Source organism: Vanellus vanellus, assembly GCF_965231255.1.
Source record: "Vanellus vanellus genome assembly, chromosome: Z".
NCBI classification, from domain to species: Eukaryota; Metazoa; Chordata; class Aves; order Charadriiformes; family Charadriidae; genus Vanellus; species Vanellus vanellus.
Window position 1 is genome coordinate 22,326,124 of NC_138908.1, and position 19,730 is coordinate 22,345,853.

Below are 19,730 nucleotides of genomic sequence, written 5' to 3' on the forward strand. Positions count from 1 at the left end.
ATTTCTTTTTCAACTCCAGCAAGCTTTTTTATTATTTATGCTTCATAAGCATGTTTTGCATAACAGAAAAGGGAAAAAAGACTTTGTATTTGAAGTAAAATAGCTACAATTTTATTTCTAACATGTGAAATGTGGCATTAATTAAAAAAAAAAAGCTACATTATAAAAGTTTTGGTTATGTTTATTTATAAAAGCTGCCTAGACTATTTTTACTGTGATCTACCAGTAATTTACTCTTTAAACTCCTGAAGAAAACTTACCAAATTAGTATTCAATGGTAGCTAAAAGGAAATGCCACAATTGTGCCTCTGAAATGGTCCTTTACTCTATACCTAGTGGCCAGTTTTACAGAATTTACAAGTTTTGTTCTACTTTGGTTTTTTTTTTTTTTGACTGTCATGAATGGGGAGAGTATATCTAATTTACTGATAAATGTCATGGCTTTGCAGAAAGTACACTGCAGGTTGTATTTGCTTATTAAATTAGTCAGTGCTACCGTGCAAACAAAAGCAGTATCAACAAAACTAGGTAAGATCGCAGAACTGTGTGCTGTGGCAATTCCATAAAGGCTAGAAGTAGTTATGATGAGGAAAAAAAATAACATACTGCTAAATATGTTTGCAATGCAAGTTACAATGAGCCATCACCTTTTCACATATCTTGTTGAAATTGCAGTTCCCCCAAAGCTGGTTGGTTGGTATTTTTTTCCGTGACAGATACAACATTTTTCACAAAAAAAAAAAAAAAAAAAAACCAAACAAAAAACCAACTGCCTATTTCCAAGCTGTTATATGACAGAAGTAAATGATCTAAAATTTTGTTGGTAAAAATAAATCAATAAAGCCCATCTCTGCTTTCTCAAATAATCAGCTATTATTCAGTGATCCCAGTTCACCCCCTTTTCATGCTCCCTTCTGTGCATGAGGGGATTAGAACAGAAGTTTCTGTATCTTTCCTTCCAAGGCTGTTACACAGAATGCGGTCATGCCTTTGAAGTCTGGCAGCTAAGACTTGAAGGTGAACACCATCATTTCTGCTCCTGCATCAATGAATAGCTGTCTATCCAATACAGAAAAATAACCAAAAGGGTGGTACAAGAATGTCTCTGCTCAGAACACCTTGTGCTGTCCTGGGGGGCTGGGTACCCCAGGCAAAGCCAGAAGGGGACTGAAAGTTTGCAATGTCCTGTGTGATTTTATCTACCAATAGGGCTACTGAATAAGGAAGACGATAATGTCACCTACTATGAAATTATGTGTTCATCTGTTTTCCTCTTATTGCAACTGAACCACCTTTTTTTTTTCCTTTTTTCCCCCTTTTTTTTTATTTGTAATTACATTATACTGTATATTGAGAATTTCTGGTTTTGTCAGGGATGAAAAAGAACTCCTAAATCTGGTTTGATCTGAACCTAAACTTCCTAATTCCCCTGCTCAAAAATAAATTATTCATAGTTTTACTCCTCCTAACTTTGTTCACCTCTGTTTCAAGTGTTATGCTTTCATTTCTACAGGCAAGTATTTGCACAGACCAAATGTGTGTGCCAGCGAATGTTTGCTCATGTCTTTCTACAAAAGTATCTCTTTGCAGATGTAAACGTATATTTTGTAGACATAGTCTGAATGTTGACTTTTGAAAAGTGCCCTAGAAGACAGTGGTGGATGTAATTGCAGAATCTAGGTCAGGATGATAAATCTACAGCAAGTGAAATACAGGAAGCATTAATAAAAAGCCATACAATTACAGGTGACATTTTCTAATGAAATGTAATGGCTTGCATTTGCAGAAATATGGCTGCTGTGTAGGCACAAACTCTGCCAATATCTTTGCATTTACACATGTACCTGTGTAACTTCAGGGCGGCAAGCAGACTGTGAAGTTTGGTGCTAAAGCACTGGAAAAGGGTGCACAGCTCCCACACTGGAGGAAAGAGTGGCACTTCTGCCTAATATGAGGCAAAGCATGAACTTGCATGAAAATACCCTCTAGTATGCTCGTCAAAAATTTCTTTGTAAGTGGTCAAAAGCCGTTCAAGTGGATCAGTATTGCTTATCCGTCTCTGACATGTAATATAAAAGTAACTCATGAGAGCGGTGCTAGAAATGAAAGTAAGACAGCAGTCACTATGTAGGAATACTGGAACTGTAGAGATGAACTGTGTGAGGTGGAAAGAATGGTAATAAGGGATAAAAAAAGCTGCAATTCCAAAATAGATGTGACAGCAGATGTTTAAAAAAAAAAAAATCTGAGACATGGGGATTGAAAAGTGTAATTACTAGAATGAGAGGTGATGTTTTGGCCAGAAATACGATGTACATACAAAAGAAATTGTCTAAACTTGATGTGTCACCAGCACTGAATTTCTTAAAATGCGAGAATGTCAGTAATTAAACGCTGATGATAAATTCTGGGAACAGATTTTATCCACATGGAATACAAATATCATTTTGGCCTAAGTGCTGAACAAAGAAGGTTGGCTCACTGATTTAAGAGACATGCTCTTTTAAGAACAGTTCTAGCAGTGCAAAGTTCTTACCATCTTTATAGACTTCACCTAGGTCCTCTGCTGATGGAGGAGATGGCTGACATGTCCCTCCTCTTGTGCTCAGCTTTAGAAGGCAGATAGGGCCTGGGAGCACCAGGACTGCTCCTCTTTATAATCTGTGGGGAGGAGGCAGTGCCCAGGCTCCAAGTTTAGGCAAGTATCCTGTCCCTGACAGGAGCTAATCAGAGATTCAGTAGACAGAGAGTGCTAAGGACATGGCAGGAGGTACAGGGATGATCCATTCCCCTTGCTAGTGCTTACAAGGGCAGGAGAACAGGGGATGCATTCAGGCTGACTTTAAGTGACATAGGTGACAGAAGCCCGGTGACCAAGGTGGAAAGCTTGGTCCATGTGGAGGGACAGGCACAGCCCTGCTGCTGGTAGGACCCCTTTTCCAGTGCATGTCCACCATGCAGCAGGCCGTCAGGGTGTGCGTGCATGTCTGGTCTCAGCTCTGCCCCGTAGTAGTTTTGGCGTTTATAGCTGTGAGATAGTAGGTTTGATCTCTCTTCCAAGGTCTCTTATTTGAAATGCTAGATATAAATCTAAATTGATACCCTGGACAACTTCTAATCTCTCTGAGCTTAAAGATCAGACTTACCAAGGCAGTAATTTGCAAAGGTTCACATTTTATGAAAAAAGAATCCCATTATAAATTCTTAATATACCCATTTTTAATATTTCATATACTCGCTGCTAACTGTTCTGATAAGAGGGAGAAAACGGGTCCTGTTCTGTTTTTCTGTAACATGTATTTTATTTTTAGACCCTTTTATTTAAAACCCTATTCTTACACCATTGTGGAGCGCAGATATTTAGAAGACCACTCAAAAAAGCTAAGAAATGAGGAAGGCATGTGATATGGTTTTTTCACAAGTGTTTTCTGTGCCAGGCTGATGGAAATTATCCCTTTCTCAGCCTCCTTTAGCACTGAAGTGCTCTTCTTGAAAGAGAACATCCAGTGTAGGACTTCAGAGGAAGAAGGCTACCACATTGCTTTCAAAGTTATTAAGCTATTCCTGTTATTCTTCATCCTATTACTTATGTATGCATCTTTGGCTGTGACTGCATACTGAAGCTGTTCACTGAGCTACCTGCAGTGATGGGTAATATTCCTACCTCAGGTGACTTTGTAAAAGAAAGTTAAAAAATGTTCATTTATTGCTATGTTAAAGCAATAGTTTCCTAAGGTTCCCAACTTTATATAATTTGTTGAAGCCAAGCTTATATACAAAGTTCAAGCAAAGAACTCGTAATTAGTAATGACCAGCCCACCACAACATCCTTTGTCTTGTTAAGGCATGTGCAAAGATTAACCCACTTTACTTTTCAGGAGACTTACAAATGTTCACGTTTTTCTAAATGTACAGGTAACAGAGCAGTGCAGTCAAGGGCAGAGATTCGTTTCTGCTATAGCTGTGAAGAGTATGGCTGAGGCACCAAGCAAGTCACGCCAAACTCTTGGAGGTGGTGTGCCAGATCTTTTGGAACTTCTTAGCTGATGTATTTTGCCAAACTGACAATTAGATCAGGTGCTTAGCAATTAAAATTAAGCCAATTACTATGATACTAACAGATTTAGCACTCTTTCTTAATTCTAGTACAAGCTTCTATTTCCAATACTAGGCAGAAGAAGAGTGCAAGTATTCCAGGCCCAAAGAAAATAGTGGCACAGTGCCATTGCAAGAAAACACAGGTGATTTCCTGGGATGTAGACTTTTTCTAAAATATATAGACAAGACAGTGTCTTCTGTACAGTTATGGAAAATTGGATACTGAATATGTGCTCAGTGTACCATCTGAGAAGAAAGTATTAGGCCAATCAGTAGTTTTGGTTTAGGACAGCTATTTTTCATGGTGGCATTCAGTCTCTTGTAGCATTAAAGTATTACATAAATATAGACATCATATTAAAAGTAGATTATTGGAATTATGCTGATTCATGGAGGAGGGAAATACATGAAAAGAGACATTAAATATTGAAATCAGATGTACTGGAAAACTAGAAAGTACTTCCTCAGTAACAATATGACAGTGGACACATATAAGATGTGCTAGATGAGAAGAACTTCCAAGGAGAAGCCAAAGAACTTTGTATCTGAAATTTGAAGAACTATGCACAATATTTTTGGTTTGTTCAGCTGTTGTAGCACTCTTGTATTTCTGTGTAAAGACACTACATAAATATGCATAAACAAGCAAGAAGTTACAAAGCAGAAGACTATCTCTACTTCTTACAGAAAGCAAATCCTTAATTTAGGTTTATATAGTTGCCTGGCACAATGTAGCCTCTTAGGAACCTCCAAAAATAGAATTACCTGATAAAAATTTTCAATAATTCTAGAAATTTCCTAAGTTGAGTAGTTGTCCCTTTACTTCTATTTTACTAAAGACAATCCCTCTCATTTTGACTAACTGAAGGAAAATGAAAGAATAAGGTCACTGGTGAATTTTAAGATGTTTAGCAACAATAGGCATTTAACTCTGAATAAATAGTTAATAATAATGAATAAGTATTAATTGACTGCTAGCATTTTTTCCTCACAACTCCTGCATGTAGGACCAATATTTATTGCAATACTATTTCCAGTCCCTCATGGATGTAAACATCCACTTTTTACAACAAACGAAGTAAAATTATTCTCGTTTGACAAGGGGAATATCACCATTTTAGTAACTTCTGTTAAAAAATCCTTTTGCATTTTCTTCCTTTTGTCCGAGTAGCTGCATTCCCTGGGTATCTCAAGAGTGAACTTTTTAGAGAGTACTTCTTGGCCACTAAATTGCCCACCTCCAGTCAGCTTTTTCCAGTGATCCAGTTGAGCACTAAGTACATGACCAAACTGGGATGAAGATGTGTCATAAGCACAGAAGACCATCAGCAATAAAAGAAGAAACTATTAGAAGAGAGTACAGATTAGGAGCTTGACAATAGCTCACAATCTTATCTCTGAAACTATGTTTTATTAATTTTAGAAATTAATTTGAAAGGTGCTCACTTAAAGTAGACTAATATTAAGTATCCTAGAACACCTTCTCTCATTTCAATATTTGCCTGTTTTGAATGGCTGCTCAGTAACTTGCATATCGTAAGTTCCTGCTTCCAGAAAATTTCCTAGTAGATGGATTTCTTCATGATTGTTTACATTAATTATCTCTCACCTGAGTATATCTTTACAATAATTGTGTAAAATGATGAATGCCATTACGCTATAACATAAATGATATAACTCTAGAGCATTTAAACAGTGAAACTCCTCACTGCTGAATACCCACTCAGCTCCACAGAGCATCCCTTAACCTCTATGACAAGAACTAGCGGTTCAAAAGCCATGCGCCACATCAGCAGTAGTAATAAATGCTGTATTTCTCAGCACTGTAACAGTTCCTGCGTATCTAGCCACTAATATATTCCAGAACCTTTACTTGCCGATTATAACTCGAAACTTTACACAATACACTGGAAGAGTTAGTCATCTAACTGTGAAATTGAGAAGCAACGCATGAACCTGATCTAGCCAACTGCCTCCTGAGGGATGACGGCACCTCACAAAAATAAGATGCTACCACACAAGATAGACTCCCAGATCCAAACTGTTTCCTGGGGCACAGTATTCATCACTGCTCCCTGCAAGGTGGAGGGGAGGTGCAAAAAGGAAGAAGAGGATGTAACGGTGCCTGTGCCGTGCTTCACCTGTTCAGCACGCACGCAAGATGCAAAACAAATAGGGTCGATATCTTCCTCTGCTTGATGAGCTCTAATGTGCATCTCTTGGCTTAATGCTTTAGCCACTAACCTAGAGGGTTTTCTGAAATGGGACTCTTAATAGAATACACTTTAAACACTCATTAGTACAGGGACTGGAATCCAGGCTTCCATGTCCCAAATGACTGCCTCAGCCATTAGTCTGTAGAGCTTTGCAATGGCTATTTAATTATTCTGTTCAACAGTAAGAGTAATTGAGAAAACCTTACCCCATATTCTGGCAATTAGAGATTCCAGCTCAGAGGGATTTAAGATTCTGTCACACAGGAGAGATCTACAGCATGGTCTCGGACATGCTAGGGGACAGTCCTAGCCCCTAAGATTATTTAATAAGTGAATTTTGTGGGAACAGGTAGCAGCACCTCTGTTTTGGAAAGGGCAGTGAAGGAAGGAGAGAAACTATATAGCAAATTTAAAAAATGCCTACTGGGACTGGCCGTGATGGTGAGAGAGAAGAAATACTCAAGATCAGTTTGTTCTGGGCAGACATAGACATCAGCTGGGGGCTTAGCTGATTGTTACATGTAAGATTTTAGTCCTAGGCATCCTGAAAACCAAGTGACTTGAGAATTTGACTAATAGAAGGGAAAGCATCTGTATAATTGAGTAGCAGATGTGATGGAGGCCTCAAAGCCTTGAATCCTGATCTTACATCTTTCAACAAGTCCCCCATATAGAAGAGAGTTAGACGGACAATTTGACTATCTATCCCATATTGATTTCTCAGTCAAGGAGGATGTAGGAAAAACAAATAAAGGAGGGAGTATCAGCTGGTATTTGCCTATGCATTTGGTGATTTAGCCAAATTACTAACTGCAGAATATATAACGTCTTGCTTAAGACTACATCAACATCAGACAACTGGCAAGTGGCCAATACGATGCCAAGGTTCCTGGGAAGCTAAGTGACACTACAGACCAGTAAACCTGATGTCAGGACTTCAAATCTGAGTAAGCACTATAATAAAAGATAGAAGTAATACACACATGGATTGATACAGTTTTGGGAAAACTAATTTTTTTTTTTTCTTTCCCTTCAGGAGGGACCCTATCTAAAAGTTCAATGGATTTCCTTGAAGAAGTCAACACAGTTGTGCTAACAAGGGAGAACCATTTAATACAATTGTATTTTCAAAAGGCAGTTTAGTGGGACCCTGAAATCAAGTTGTCTTTGCAGTAAATAATCATTACTTTTTTTGTCCACCACTGTATAATTTTTCTTAAGCGTTAAAGTAGGTTGTTATGTGGAAAGGCCACAGCACTACAATTTACTAAATCTTTTTGTTTGCTGAGGCAGAATAGTAAGTCACTTCATCAAAACATTTCAAACCCATTAATTCTAACAGTTTTTTTTTCTCTTTGCGTATACACTTTAAGATTATATTTGTAAGTACTGAGAAGATGCATAGCAGCCCTGATAATCTTACTGCTTTTCCACCAAGACCTTACTGTAAATAAATAAACAAAGGAAAATGGCAGCTGAATATGAACAAACTTTGCATAACAAACTTTGCATTAAAATACTGCATACCTTTATTTTGCCTGTTGTCAGAGTGTGAGTCATGTGGCAGGAATAGCCCTGCTAAGATGGCTAGGTGACTACTCAGTGGGCAAAAAGAGAGACTTCTACAGCAAGCCACTGGGGGAACTAAACCCTGAAAAAGCTTTTCTGCTCTGATTCTGAAGGAAGACTATTCACATGACTGAGCTGGACAATCAGAGGGATTAGATTTTAAAGTGAAACATAAATAGCCTTTTATCAAAGGTGATATTTTCATCAAGGATGATACACAGAAAGATTTCTCCTCCTCTTTTGCACCGTGTATTTTTTTTTCCCTTTTCCTGCCACCCTGTGTGCCTATAGTAGCCATAGCTTGAGATTTATATGTAACTATATGCAACTGAAGACTGATTTAATTTGAAAAACCAAGGGGTGGGAATAGGGTCCTTGAGTTGCTTTTTAACTGACAGCTAGTCAATACTTTACGTACAACATTTTTCTTCACCTTCCCAAAAGGCAACTTATGCCTAACGTGTTTGTCATGGGGAGAAAAAAGAAGTTTCAGATTTTAGGGTTTTATTCCTTTTCCACTGCACTCTATCTATGTCCTTCAGTAAACTGGATTTGGGAAGAAGTTTTAGCTGACAATATTGATTTCAATTATATGAAGAGGGAAGATATGGAAGGATTATTGAAAGAGAAAGAGGAAGAGAGGAAGAATGTTGAGAAATGCTGATCTTACCAAAAGAGAAGCACTGCTGTAGTGGAGATACTCAGTTAATGAAAGATAAGCCAAATCCTCTTTGTATATTAATTTTTCCTTTGAATTCTCTGTCTTTCATCTGACGGGAGTAGCATTAGCAACCTACACAAAAATAATTGTGCTTATCATGTAACCTTGTAAATATAAGAAAAATAAAGGAGAAATGAAGAAAATGAACTTCAACGTTTGCAGCTGGACTATTTATATCCAATCTATAAATATATAGGACATTGTTTTGTACTCCCTTTGTTTTATTGTACTCTCTCACATGGCTAAGCCAAAGACAAAAAAAGGATCTATTTTAGATTTAGTTGCATGTTTTGCAGCTCTCAGTATTGTGAAAAAGACAGCTTTCTACTTCAAAACTGCTTCCCATAATATTTGTACTTTGCAGATGAGTTACAAAAGCTTTGATTTTAATTTGGGGGACAGGAATTGAAAATTACTGAGGCATCAGAGAACTGGATAATCCTTCTAGATCTCTTCTTCAGAAATTGAGTTGAGACCTGGATGACACGGTATTTTTTTTGTCCCATAATGTATATATAATCATACCTTATGTTCTTTTGCTTAATTCATTGGTCTGCTTCCTGATAAGTGCTTTGCTAAAGAACTTAATATTTCTGTATCTTTTAAACCATTTTTTTTTCCAGAAAAGGCTTTGAAATTTTGCTGTCTTATTTCTTGATCGATATACTTTCCACTTTAAAAAGGCCTGAGCTTCAGAAGGTGCTGACAATCCAATCTCAAGTATCAAGCCTTGTAAATGCCTGAGGTTGGGCACTGAAAGCAGTGGTTCCAACATCATTGCAGTCTTGTGAAAGTCTTGGTCTTGCTACCTGCCCTGTGTAACTGCAGCTGATGCAAGGAGAAATATCAATCCTTGTATAAAATCCCTATCAGAATTGTGTTTGACCTACGTTTTAGTCCTGTTTTCTGGAGTATGTAAGCCAAATTCCTTACTTCAAAATCAAATATTCAGTAGGATCAAATGCCTAAGAGAGTAAGTGTAAAGGTATTAATTTCAATAGATGCTGGATCAACCCCCCTATGCACAGTGATATCAGCTACTCTACCCTCTCTGCATCTGTCACATTTAGCACACTACATTCTGAAGCCACTCTGGAGTCACAGGGCTGAGTATTGCAAAACCTTCACTTTCAGGTGGTGGAACACAGCCTTAAGCACCCAGGCTCCCTGTGCAGAAGAAAGAGGGGTTTCCAGATGGGATCCATAAGAGCTAGCTCATACATAAACACAAGTGTAAAAAATGTACTTTATATGTGGCCCGTTCTCCAGGTTAGTAAGCATCAGAGGCGAGCACCTCTCTCCACTTCGAATTCAGAGCCTGCAACCTCTCCTGAACACACGTCAGTATAAAAGCAAGCCAGAAACAGGAACAGCATCTTCCCTCCTACGTCATAGTCTTGGGATTAGAAACTCATCTCCTACCTTTTGGAAACCCTCCCAGAATAATATTTTACTGCCTTTATCTCTCTCCTGCTAAAGTGTTGAATAAAGTCTTTGAGGAAGAAAAAGAAGAGAAAAGGAGCATGACTATAGAGCCTACAGGCTTTAGCATTCAGTGAGGCAGGGATGCCTGATGTCCAAGACCCTGATATTTGTCCTATACCAATATGGAGCATCACCTCCATCTCCTCTTCCAGCTATGTTTGGAAGAAAGCTATGTCTCTGGTTACATTTAATGAAAATTTTTTAGAACAACATGTTCTGTATGAAAGCCTACCAGACCACTGATGTAGTAACAACTAATTTCTGTGTCCAAATGAGATTATGTGTTAACTGCTCAGCAAAGATAAGACAATGCTTCCTGGTGTAGGAAACCTTTAGAGACAGAAGCTAAGGTGATTGTGGATTAAGTCCTTTGGATTAGCACTGAACAGACCCCTGAAGACCTCCCAGATGAAAGTTAGTCTTTGTAAATACTTATGTGTTGCTGGGTGCTTTCAGGTGGACAAGGAGAAGAGAGGGTATAAAAAGTGCTCTCATCTTGTGTATCTATGTATTGACACAGCAACAAAGCACAGCTGCAGCCTTGAGCTCCTTTGTGTTGCCATTTCTTGGCATGCCTACATTGTTCCAGTGATTCAGGGTCTGCCCACATTTTCCATGTGACTAGTCCCTAATAAGAAAGAGAAGACAAAATATCCATGGTTCATTTGATGTCTCTTATTTGTGATTCATTAGCAAAAGCTTTAGGGTTTTGTAAAAATATGTTTATTGAACTCAAGCAAGATGGCTAACAGCAACTATGATTCTTTGCTGGTGTAATATCTACAGTGTTGAATTTTAACTCTATATATATTTGACTATATTCATCCTTCTAACTGCTTTTTTTCCCTCATGACAATTGTAGATCCATTAATGCAATACATACAAATTGAATAAGCAAAATTGTTGAGAGTGCATTACCTTGAGCTAGGAAGCACAAATTGCTTGTCCAGCCAGTTCAGATATGTCCCACAGCCTTGTTCCCTGCGCTTACGGTCTCAAGGTGAGCAGTAGAAGGAAGCAAGCCCAACTCTATCTGACCCCATTAGTGTAAAAATCCCCCAAGTCTCGCTGCTCTCCAAGGCTTCTGTCTTAATCAAGCATTCTCTTCCAGTCACTTGTGATTCATGGTCTGGAGTTGCCTTTCTGAGGTAGAAGCCTCTCTCCTTTCGAAAAAAAAAAAAAAAAAAAAAAAAAAAAGAAGAAGAGCTGACAAGAATAGACATAAAAATGCAGCTTGGAACATTTTTTTCCCAGAACTTGTATTCAATGCCTCCTCTGCTTAAAATAGATCTCCAGGGGAGCCCAGGTCACCCTGCTCCAGGCAAGGCTTGGGGACAGATGACACCCTCAGGCTTTCCTCCTGAAGCTAGACCACGATTTGTAAAGAAAGCAAAATTCACTGGACCAGAATGAGTTAAGACTTCCTCACAGCAAATGCATTTAAAATTTTCAGTAAATGAAGAATACCAGCTTGAATACACATACTAGAAATTACTGAAATTGACTGTACATATACCATATATTATCAGCTGTAGAAATCACTTTTTTCTGTTGGTAAAGGAATTGAACCTTACCATCATCGCCAAACTGATAAAGTATGTTTCCATTTCTGTATCGTTTTTGTGACTTCTGTGTAGTCACAGCAGTGCCACTACCACAGGCAGATATGTGTAACTATAAATATGTGGAAGCCAAAGAAAATGTTTACTTAATAAAGCTTTATAAACAGAAGTATATAAAAAAGTTGGAGTATCAGCTGGGTATTTTATTTATGCAGTTCTTTGCAAGAACTTAATAGAGCTGCCTAACAAAGGCTAGAAATGCAGTCATTTACGATGTGTGCAAGATAGTAGTGTAGCTGTTGTTACAGTAGAGACTTGCACGTCTATAAAGTGATTTAGCAACAGAAATTTTGCTAGACATGAAGACAGACACTGATGAGGTGAAATTTCTCTTCTTCTATATATGTCTTTGACCGAGCAAGGGTAACTTTGTTATCTTTCTATCTATCTTCTGCATTTTCTGGCTTGCCTTAGAGAAGCCCAAAGGGAAGAATCGCATTTCTTCAGGATTATGCTTTCGTGTGCTTCCTTACCCTGTGATTTTCCAGCACTCCTCTCGGCGCCAAGTCTCTTCGCTAACGCTGGCCCCAGCACATAGCTGGAACAAGAGAAGTGCTTGGCTACACCAGTGTGTGGACAGTTCACTCCCTCTTCTCCATCTACAGTAAACTTACTAGAATAACAAAGTCATTGAAGGTCAGGAAGCCACTTTTCAGCCTGAAAAGATCCTGTTTCTTTTTTCATCGCTATTTGCACATAATTAGGTATGTTAGCAAGAATGCTATGGTTGAAATCCTGCCTGTCATACCTATGTGATTAATCACATTATGAGCTAAACCTTGAGAAGGGCTAAACACTTGAAAGCATAATTCATTGCATCTTGTTATAATCAGTCTTCATAGTTCTCATTGATTTAAGCTGTTGAATTCAGTACCTTTTATGAATAACGCTGGATTTGACCCTAAATATTTGCCTCTAAAAATAAAATCAGTTGTAAACAGATTAAACTCAGTATCATCCAAGCTGCAAACCCCAAGATAGATAAATATTTATAGATGTAATTTGTTATTGTGGTCTACCATTCCCCTAAACCATTATGAAGTGGTAAAAATGAAACAATTTTGCACCCTAGTTAAAATTTGGCATCCTTCTAAAGTGAAAAGGTAACTAAAATTATTTGGAATTTGATTTGATAACATAGTGAAAAGAACAAATATTTCCAAATAGACAAGCAGAGGGCTCAGCAACTGTCATTCCTTTGGCATTCAACATAATCAGGTTGTGCCTGATCGGAAGCAAGAAGTCAAAACTTCTTTGCATAGTGAGCTCCCTTTGCAATTAGGTAGCATCCTGCCAAGCTTCCAGAACATCCTTGAGCTGCATGGTGCGTTTTTTACAATTAAAAAATTAATTTTTAAGAGGCAGCATTTTGTTTTCTCGATTGTCTGTGGCTCCTGCATTTATACAGCATTGGTCTCAGATTTCATTAGTTATTACTCTACCATAATTCACCCTGTCACCTATTCAGCCTTATAAAGCATTAAATGCAAGCATGCATGAACCTAGGGAAATCTTCATATTATCTGTTGATAAATAAGTGATCTAAGTATTAACATAGAATGGAAGTATTAACATAATTGACAGCCTTATTATATGACAGCATGGTAGCCATCCTAGTAGGGAGATTCAAATCATTACACATGCACTGCCCTTTAATGATATTCTGAAAAAATTCCCAAGTAGGTGAACACTAAAACAGTACCTGATACAATATGCAGGTACTATGCTTGATTCTTTTCCTTTAAAAAAAAAAAACACCCAAAACAACAACAAAAAAACCAACCCCAAAACAACAACAAAAAAAACCAAACCCAAAGCACAACTGTTATACATCAAAGTCAAGCTTGTTGTGATGCATCATACTGCAAGCCCTCATCCAGACAGGACAACCCTCTGTCCACTTGCCACCATAAGGTTCTGGGGGATAGTCATGTCTCCCGCCACATGACTGCAGAATTGGATTGGGATTTGCATTTAATATTGGGCCAGACTGAATATTCATGTCTCCACACACACACAAACTTATCTTTCTTCCCCACCCATTTTAAACAAGATAACCCCAGGTGGCACCAGACTTGAGAGGGATTTGACACCTGAATCTTGCTCAGACACAGTTGGACTTGCATTATTTTCAAGAATGGATCAGATACAGTTCTTGAGCAATTTTGCATTTGCGAAACTGTAAGCTAAAGAGACTACCACAATACTTTTACTCACAAACATTTCTGCATCTTCTATGAAATTACCTCCTTTAATACATGTTAAAGAACAGAAAAAGGTTCTCACTTCACACAAGATTCCTCAAGATGGTTATCTGGTTTTAAGAAATTTGCAGTGGCTATCAAATATTTTAGAAACCAAGTAAAGGCCTGGGACAGGTTCTTTTTATTGTTAAAGGTGGTGCTTCACGCAGATAGTGCAGTCTTCTCAGAGGTGAGAACTCACAGCAGAGTCTAGCCTTCACACAAGGACTTGTGCTACCAAAGAACCCTGTAACTCCGTGAACGGTGGTGCGTGGCATTCTCTAGTACCCTTCTAAGAGATGCACGATATTAATTCAACTGAGCAAAAGACTGGAAAATAGACTATGCCTCTAGCTCAAGTATGGAACACAGCAGAGATGTTTCAGTGAGCAGGAGTTTCAGTCAGCTGGATTTAAGCAGTTCTTACTGTATTGCGATTTGACTAAAGCCATAGGTGGAAAAAGATTCAGCTCAAACTCTAACCCTAAACATTTCTATTAGTACAATATCTCATGCTGTTCTCGCAAGTTGCATTCCTTGTGGCCCCAGGTCAGACTAGAAGCATAGCAGCCTGGACCTGGCAATAGTAGCAAGAAAGGCATTGCTCACTTTTGAGGTGAACTAGCCTGATGTCTTCCCAGCAGGCAGACAAACCAACTGCATAGCTCCAGGGTAACTGACTGTATGCATGAGTGATGAAAACCGTAATATATTTATTGAAAAATTAATAATAAGATCATGTTATTCCTTACATGATAAAAGAAACATTTTCATTTAGGTGCAACAAGAACTTGTCACATTTCTGTATTTGGGAAGAGTGGGTGAAAGAAGAATAAGGAGAAAAGGGCAGAAATATGCAACTTTTTATAAAAAAGAGTATAAGGTTATTCACAATGAGTTTACTTATTTGCTGGTACTTGTTTTGTTATCACAAGTATTCAAATCCTCACATCTGTAGCCCAAATGTTTTCAGTACATGTGTTTGCATCTACAGAATAAAGGATGAGAGCTTACAAGTTGTTTTACAAACTAAGTCTCGGGGTATTTTAATATTCCAGGCAGAATCCAGAATGCCTTTTTTTTAAGACCAAAGTTATTGCGGAAGTTAGACAAAATTAACAGACCATTAGGGCAACAAATAAACATCGGAAAAAAAAAAACAACAAAAAAAGCCAGCTTCTTAAGATTATTCCAGAATATCCACTAAGTCAAAAGAAAATGGCTTACTGTTTTGTTTGTTGATTACAACAGGAAATAGCATAACAAATTCTGCAATTCACTTTTATGGAAACATAAGAATTGGCATTTTCCCCCTGACAAAGAGATACAAATTATGTTTCTCATTGAAAGAAGAAACTAAGGTTGACAAGTACATGGTTAAGAGAATACTCAGCTTTCAGAAATGGCATAACCAGAACAACACTTTATGCTTCTGCCCATCTTCTGTGCAATCCAGTCTTGATCTGTAAGCCTCATGGACATACTAAAATAACAGTCATGTAGTTTTTATATGCACTTGTTTAATGTGTTTGTGCAATGGGAGACAGGGAAATAAGGTGTTAGGCATCACTACCTGTACTATGGAAGGGCTGGATTAAAGAAAAATCATTGTCATATAACACTTACTTGATGAAAAGTGCCTCTGTGCAAATGCACAGAGCATGGGAAACAAACAGGAGGAGATAGAGATGTGTGCACGCCTCCAAGGCTACGATCTCATTGGCATTGTAGAAACTTGGTGGGATGATCCTGTGACTGGACTGTTGCCATGGAAGGCTACAGGCTCTTCAGGAGAGACAGGCAAAGGAAACGAGGAGGTGGTGTGGCCTTATATGTGAAGGACCAGCTGGAATGCATGGAGCTCAGCCTAGGGATGGATAAAGAGCCAACTGAGAGCCTATGGGTCAGGATTAAAGGGAAATCAGGAGCAGGGGACATTACAGTGGGGATCTGCTACAGGCCACCTGACCAAGAAGACCAAGTGGATGAAGCTCTCTATAGACAGATAGGGGCAGCATCACGTTCACAGACCCTGGTTCTCATGGGTGACTTCAACTACCCCAACATCTGTTGGAAGGGTAACACAGCCAGGCATAGGCAATCCAGAAGGTTCTTGGATTGCATTGACGACAACTTCCTTCTCCAAGTGGTTAAGGAGCCAACGAGGAGAGGAGCTATGCTGGACCTTGTTCTTACCAACAAGGAGGGGCTGGTAGACAGTGTTAAACTCAAGGATAGCTGTAGTGACCATGAAATGGTCGAGTTTGAGATCCTCAAGGCAGCGAGGAAGGTGCGCAGCAGGCTGACCACCCTGGACTTTGGGAGAGCTGACTTTGACCTCCTGAAGAATCTGCTTGGTGTGGTGCCATGGGATGAAGCGCTGGAGGGAAGAGGGGTCCAAGAAAGTTGGTTAATACTCAAGGACCACCTACTCCAAGCTCAGGAGTGATGCATCCCTACAAAGAGGAAGGCAGGCAGAAAAGCCAGGAGGCCTGCATGGATGAACAAGGAGCTCCTGGACATGACCAAAATGAAAAAGGAGGCCTATAGGGAGCGGAAACAGGGGCGGGTAGCCTGGGAGGTATACAGAGGAATAGTTAGAGCAGCCAGGGATTGAGTTAGACAAGCTAAGGCCCAGATAGAACTAAATCTGGCCAGGGACATTAAGACAAAGAAAAAATCCTTCTGTAAGTATGTCAGCGAGAAAAGAAAGACTAGGGAAACTGTGGGCCCTCTCTGGAAGGAAATGCAAGAACTGGTTACCTGGGACAGAGACAGAGCTGAGGTACTCAATGACTTTTTTGCCTCAGTCTTCACTGGCAAGGACTGCAGCCACACTGCCCATGACGCAGAAAGCAAAGATAAGGATTGGGAAAATGGGGAACTGCCCACTGTAGGTGAAGATCAAGTACGAGACCACCTGAGGAATCTGAAGGTGCACGAGTCCATGGGACCCGATGAGATACATCCGCAGGTCCTGAGGGAACTGGCAGATGAGGTCGCTAAGCCACTAGCCATCATATTTGAGAAGTCATAGAATCATAGAATCATAGAATCATAGAATCATAGAATCATAGAATCATAGGGTTGGAAGGGACCTCTGGAGATCATCTAGTCCAACACCCCTGCCAGAGCAGGGACACCTTAGAGCAGGTTGCACAGGAACGCGTCCAGGCAGGTTTTGAATGTCTCCAGAGATGGAGACTCCACCACCTCCCTGGGCAGCCTGTTCCAGTGCTCTACCACCCTCAAGGTGAAGAAGTTCCTCCTCATGTTTAGGTGGAACTTCCTATACTCAAGTTTGTACCCGTTACCTCTTGTTCTGTCACTGGGCACCACTGAGAAGAGCCTGGCCCCATCCTCCTGGCACCCACGCTTTAAGTATTTATAAGCATGGATCAGGTCCCCCCTCAACCGTCTTTTTTCCAGACTAAAGAGACCCAATTCTCTCAGTCTTTCTTCATAAGAGAGGTGTTCCAGTCCCCTAATCATCTTGGTAGCCCTTTGATGGACCCTCTCCAGCAGTTCCCTTTCCTTCTTTAGCTGGGGAGCCCAGAACTGGACACAGTACTCCAGGTGCGGCCTCACCAAGGCAGAGTAGAGGGGGAGAATGACCGCCCTCGACCTTCTGGCCACACTCTTCTTGATGCACCCCAGGATGCCATTGGCCTTCTTGGCCACAAGGGCACATTGCTGGCTCATGGTCATCCTGTTGTCCACCATGACTCCCAGGTCTCTTTCTACAGAGCTGCTCTCCAGCAGGTCAGCCCCCAACCTGTACTGCTGCATGGGGTTATTCCTCCCCAGGTGCAGCACCCTACACTTGCCCTTATTGAATTTCATAAGATTCCTCTCCGCCCAACTCTCCAGCCTTTCCAGGTCTCTCCGTATGGAAGCACAGCCTTCTGGTGTGTCAGCCACCCCTCTCAGCTTTGTATCAGCAAACTTGCTGAGGGTGCACTCTATCCCCTCATCCAAGTCGTTGACGAATATATTGAAGAGGACTGGATCCAGTACTGATCCCTGGGGAACACCACTTGTCACTGACCTCCAACTAGACTCTGCGCCCCTAACCACAACCCTCTGAGCTCTGTCTTGCAACCAGTTTCTATCCACCTTACTATCCATTCATCTAACCCACTCTTCCTAAGCTTCCCTATGAGGATGCTGTGAGAGACCATGTCGAACGCCTTGCTGAAGTCAATGTAGACCACATCTACTGCTCTTCCCTCATTTATCCATCCAGTCACACCATCATAGAAGGCTATCATATTAGTCAGGCATGATTTCCCCTTGGTGAATCCTTGCTGAGTACTTCTGATAGCCTTCTCTTCCTCCACATGCCTTGAGATGATACCCAGAACAAGCTGTTCCATCATCTTTCCAGGGATGGAGGTGAGGCTGAATGGCCTGTAGTTCCCCAGGTCCTCCTTCTTGCCCTTTTTGAAGACCAGAGTGACATTGGCTTTCCTCCAGTCCTCAGGCACCTCACCTGTTCTCCAGGACCTTTCAAAGATGGTGGAGAGTGGCCCAGCAATTACTTGTGCCAGCTCCCTCAGCACTCTCGGGTGCATCCCATCAGAGCCCATGGACTTGTGAATATCTAATTGACCTAACTGGTCCCTCACTTGATCCTCCTCAACCCAGGGGAAGTCTTCCTCTTTCCCCGTTACTTTCTCCAAGGCCTGGGACTCCTGAGGGCTGGGCCGGGTAGTAAAGACCGACGCAAAGAAGGCATTCAATAACTCCGCCTTCTCCACATTCTCCGTCACCATGGCTCCTGTCTCATTCAACAGTGGGCCCACAGCTTCTCTGGTCATCCTTTTGCCTCCAATATACTTGAAGAAGCCCTTCCTGTTGAGCTTGACATCCCTTGCCAGGTTTAGTTCCAAGGCGGCCTTGGCTTTCCTTGTTTCATCCCTGCACACTCTGGCAGCATTCTTGTAATCTTCCCAAGGGGTCAGGCCATTCTTCCACTGAGTGTAAACTTCCTTCTTCCACTTGAGCTTGTTCAGAAGCTCCCTGCTCAACCAGGCAGGCCTCCTGCGTCCCTTGGCCGATTTCTTGCTCTTCGGGATGCACCGATCCTGAGCTTGGAGGAAGTGGTCTTTGAATACCAACCAGCTTTCTTGAGCCCCTTTGCCTTCTAGAGCTCTAGTCCATGGGATCTGCCCAAGCAGTTTCTTGAAGAGATCAAAGTTAGCCCTCCTGAAGTCTAAGGTTGTCATTTTGCTTCTTGTTGTTTTTTGTGTAGTGCCCATGATCCTGAACTCTATCTTTTCATGATCGCTACAGCCTAGGGTGCCCCCAACCTTAATGTCCTCCACCAGTCCCTCTGTGTGGGAGTGCTCCTCTCCTTGTTGGTTCCTGCACCACCTGTGTTAAAAAGTTATCATCAATACACTGGAGGAGCCTCCTGGACTGTGCGTGACAGGCCGTGTGGTCTACCCAGCAGATATCTGGGTGATTGAAGTCCCCCATAAGAACCAAGGCCTGAGATTGGGAGGCTATCTTTAGCTGTCTGTAGAAAGCCTCGTCAGCTACCTCATCCTGATCAGGTGGTCTGTAATAAACTCCCACAACAGTGTCCCTCATATTTGCCTGGCCCTTGATCCTTACCCATAAGCTTTCAACCCTTTCTACATCCACCCCCAGTGAGAGCTCGATGCATTCCAGTTGCTCTCTCACATAGAGCGCAACTCCGCCACCACGTCTCATTGGCCTGTCTTTCCTGAAAAGGACATAGCCATCCATGACAGTATTCCAGTCATGTGAG